Below are 4,913 nucleotides of genomic sequence, written 5' to 3' on the forward strand. Positions count from 1 at the left end.
CTCACTGAGCATGTGCTGTGTGCCAGGCCAATGTCAGGTGACAGGGTGTGTTACAAGGGACATGAGACGGGACCTCTCCCTTCAACATTATTTTTAAAGTAAGAAGAGGAAAGTGCTCGAGGGCCCTGACAGAGGTCAGAGTGCCCGGGAGCGTGGGACAGGACCCTGGACAGTCAGACGCAGGGTGGAAGGAAGTAGCATTTAAGCTACATATCACATAATGTTGAGGGTGGGGACAGGGAGGAAGACAGCGAGGATCTGCGGTGCAGAGAAGGACTCTGTCTTTCCTGTCTGTTTCCTTCCCATGGGGCCTGCGCGTTGTCTTTTTGGGACAGCGCAATACTAATTCAAGCAAATCTTACTAGCAACTGTCAGGTAGCCAAGCATTCTGCTTGGTGCTGAGGATAAAACATGACTAACTACAGCCTTTGCCCTCTAGAAACTCACTAACAGCATTGACAGACCAACAAATAATTATTTACGATGTGTTGTGATAAATACCATTCCACCAGTGATTGTGTGTGCAGGAGGAGGCAACTCATTCTGTCTCCAAAGTTCACAGAAGGTGATACTGAGGAAGTCACACTCCACCTCAGCTTCAAAACAAAAGCAGATCCTCGTGGTGGCGCAAGGGATAAAGCGTTGACCTGGAACGCTGAGGTCACCGGTTTGAAACCCCGGACTTGCCCTGTCAAGGCACATACGACAAACCACCAATGAACAGCTAGAGTGAAGAAACTCCTCGTTTCCCCTCTTCTGTCTGTAAAATCAATACATCTTTTAAAAAATATAAAAGAAAAAGAAAAGCAGATTCTCTCTAGAGAACACTCACAAAGCTTGTAAGATATTTTTGTGTATTGTTTCATTTTAGTTCATATTTGGCTTGACTAAGGTGTCATCCTGAGAATCTAATCATGAGAAAGCCACAGTCTCACATCTATGTAGCTATAATTTTGAGCTCATGTTTTTGTTGTTATTTTTGTGTTTTCCGAAGTGAGAAGCAGGAAGGCAGAGAGACTTCCGCATGTGCCTGTCTGGGATCCAACCGACATGCCCACTAGGGGGCGATGCTCAGCCCCTCTGGGGCGTTGCTCCATTGCAACGGGAGCCATTCTACCACCGGAGGCGGAGGCCACGGAGCCATCCTCAGCACCCAGGCCAACTTTTGCTCCAGGGGAGCCTTGGCTGCAGGAAGGGAGGAAAGAGAGAGAGAAAGGAGAGAGGGAAGGGTGGAAAAGCAATGGACACTTCTCCTGTGTGCCCTGGCCAGGAATCGAACCCAGGATTTCCATACCCTGGGCCAACACTCTACTACTATTGAGCTCATGTTTTAAAGAGGACTGTTTTGCTTTCACAGGACTTACTTATTGCACACTCAGCAGACAGACTGTCCCACTGCCCAGTTGCCCAGGAGAGGGGCCGTCTTCTACCCAACCTCCTTTGAATGAATCTGCCCAGGCACCTAGTTCCTCTGTGTGTGTATGCTATCAGCCCACACAAAAACCCTTCCGGCACTGGCATTAGCTGTGTGCACAGACCGGTGGGCTCTAGGTTTGGAAGAAGTGGCCTCGACTTCACCGCTACTCCAGCTCTGACATGGCCTTTTAGGATGTCATCTATTCTTCACATTCTCGCAGTGCAGGTGCTCAGTCTCCAGCCCCTTAGTACTAACCCCAACTCTCACCTGTCTTCACCTCTTCCTTAAGCTGTCAGTAGCAGTGTAGAAAAAATACAGTGCCGGGAGCTACATAAATGACCTTGTTTTAGTTTTGTCACTTCTTAGTCTCATCATTGTAAATGCAGGATTATAACCTTTGGTTCACGGGCTGTTATGAGGATGAAGTGAGATGCAAGAAGTAACAACACAGGAAAGTGTAAAACACGCACCTGCAAGGCAAGTTCTCCTGTGCTCCTGAGACGTGATTGTCACTGATGGCGGGGCAACACAAAATAGGAGGGATAACAAACTAACTTTCTAAAGGAAGCTTCTGTCCATACCTTGATATGTTTTTTTCAGCCTTTGCTTTTTAATTTAATTTTTAGTTATATGAAAGTAATTTGTATAATTTACATAGGAAAGTACTACTGTAGTGCCCACTTGAAGATCTTTTCCCATAGTAACCATTTTCAGCTCTTTCAACTGTTTCTCTTTTTTTTCCCTACAGTATATACTCTTCCCCACGACTAATTCTATAACATAACTATATCCCTATTTTTGGTTAATATTGTGTTCACATCTTTATAACTTTATAAATACCTTTTTTGCAAGCTCCTTTTTCTTTGAATAGTTAAGATTGTGTGACGAATCAGATCCTGATTTTTTTTCATAAATATTTTTTTCATAGTTCATTGTTTATCATATTCAATTCATTATTTTTGGATTTAGGTTATTTTTATTTACCAATATAATATATAAACCTGTGAAGAACTTGGGCATAAGTTTAGAATTTAGAATTGCTTCCTCATGATGCATTCTTGTAAGTAATACTGTTCATCAAAGGTTATGAAGCTTTTACAGACCCTTGATGTACATTTCCAACTTGTTACTGCTTAGGTTTGTGTGGGTTTCAGATGCCCTGAGCAGCATGGCAATGCCAGTGTCAACTAGTCCCTACCAATGTGGGGGCTTCTCACTTTCAAACTGTTTACCAGTTTCATGAGTAAAAAATGATAGCTCCTTTAAACATGTGTTTCTTTAACTATTAGTTATTGAAAACTTTCCTATACTTGTGAGTGTCCTGTTTGCCTTTTTACCTATCAGTGCCTTAATGAGGAAGTGTAAAAATTTTTGGTCCAAGTTTGTATACAACTTTTTCTTGGAGTAATCATCTCTTGGCATTTGCTTCATTATTTGAGTTATTACAAATGATGAGAGGGCAGAGTTTGCAAACATGGAGAGGACAGAGAGGGGATGAGATATCAATTGACTGAAACATGTCCCCAAGAAAGAAATGTCTTCAGCAGAGAAACAAACATTCCTGATACGTAGTCACTGTATTTTGTGGCATACCACCTTTGAGCTATAACCATGTCAGTGTTCACCCAAAGAATCACGACTTTGTTGCTCTGGTTAGTACCTTCACTAGGAGTCTTGCTTCTGCTGTGCTGATGGAAGAGTTAATATCCAGAACGTGACAGTGAGGAGTACTGGCAACAACATCACTCGTCCGACAATGTATGAAATCACCTCCAGGAAATGTTCCAGGTGTGGAGTAACAGATATTTCATTATGCTTCTTGTGGAAAACTAAGTGAGTGGGAATTTAAGTGACGTTGAATGATAGCATGTTAGATCTGGAACACCTGGAAGACACTTCTCAACCCCTTGACTGGACAGCTGAGGGAACCACAGGCATGACCTACTGAGGTCAAAGTCAGTTGGGCTCATCTCTCCCCAAGTGGACTGGATTCTTGGGATCCTGATTTAAACCAACCGTAATAGGGTCTTCATGAGATGTGGTTCTATTGCAAACATCTTTCCAGGAGGAAAACCCATTTTTCTTTTGTTCTTGATTGACGTTATTTTGTTCCCTGCGTGTGAAAATAATCAGACTTTATAGATTCATTCTCAAATCAGTCCCTTTAATTTTGTCCTAAGGACTCACATTTCTCAACTGTGGGGTAAATAATCATAGGTTAAGGACAGACTATATGGATTATATGGTTTCGGGGAAGATCCTGGAGACTCTCCCTCTGGCACACTGTCCCCTCCACTGAGGTTACATACCATCAATGGTTTAGCTTTTACTTGATGTGGGATGAAAAAGGACACATCATGAAGTATCACAAAATGAATACATGTGTGTGGCCCCTGCCCAGGGAAAGAATGGCACCAGGAGTGGAAGCTCTGCTGTGTCCCCATGAGGACCCTGCTGTCCCTGAGGCTGAACCGTGCTTCCCCCGACAACAAGGCCTGCTGCTGGGAGCCAACCTCAGTGGCATCTCACTGAGTTCTCCGTTTCTGCTTTTTTCCTGTGTGTAGTGGTTAGAGGTACGTCCTCTTTGTCACAACTTCCCAGTGTGAGTGAGGGATACAGTTGCCTTGTCCATGGGGCCAACAACTGGGAGGGACGCTGGGGTGAGGGCAGGTTCTCAGATTCAGCATTTCTGCCACCTGGTCCAACGTCTACTCCATCTAATGTCCCCCTGAGCAGGCTGTGTCCTCATGCCCATACACACCATCCTCCGCGACCAAACCCCAATCATGGTCTTTGTGATGGGTGCAGAGTCAGTTTCAACATAAACACAAGAGATGAGCTTCACTGTCCTTTTCGTCGTCAGTGACTCACCAGCAGCGGAGCACCGGCTGCCCGCGTTGTCCCATAAATTTCGTTTCTGAGTGGATGTCCTCTCTGTTCGTTCTTGGAGGAAAAGAGACATGTCACTTTTTTACTGTTATTTCTATGAATTGAAAAAAATCATGCTGAATTCATGAATGGGGGCACAGAAGGTAACTCAGGACCACAAACTCACTCAGAGTTGTGGGCATGTGACGACTTTCACAGCCAGAATGTCATAACCACCACCACGTGGCACTCTGCGTAGGACCTTCTAGCGACAGACACCTGGACGGTGATTCAGGGTCAAAGGATGTATGAAGTCTCCATCAGGTGAAATGATTACATTAATATTTCTCTCCAAGTGTTATTTTTAACTCATTTGAAACTATTAGCAGATAGAAATACAATTAATTTAAATGCTTACCTTAACACGAAATAGAGAATTCACAGGATACACAGTTATCAATGTAACACTCAGCAATCAGTGCTATGGACTTTCCATTAGAATTCAGTGATGAAGCAAAAAGAGTTGTTACAACTAGAAAATGTTCCAGAGGCAGCAGAGACACGTGGTGGGAGCGAGCAGTTCTGTGTGGAAAGAAAACCCAGGAAGGACGCACACTGGACACTAGGA

Source organism: Saccopteryx bilineata, chromosome 3 (genome assembly GCF_036850765.1).
Source record: "Saccopteryx bilineata isolate mSacBil1 chromosome 3, mSacBil1_pri_phased_curated, whole genome shotgun sequence".
NCBI classification, from domain to species: Eukaryota; Metazoa; Chordata; class Mammalia; order Chiroptera; family Emballonuridae; genus Saccopteryx; species Saccopteryx bilineata.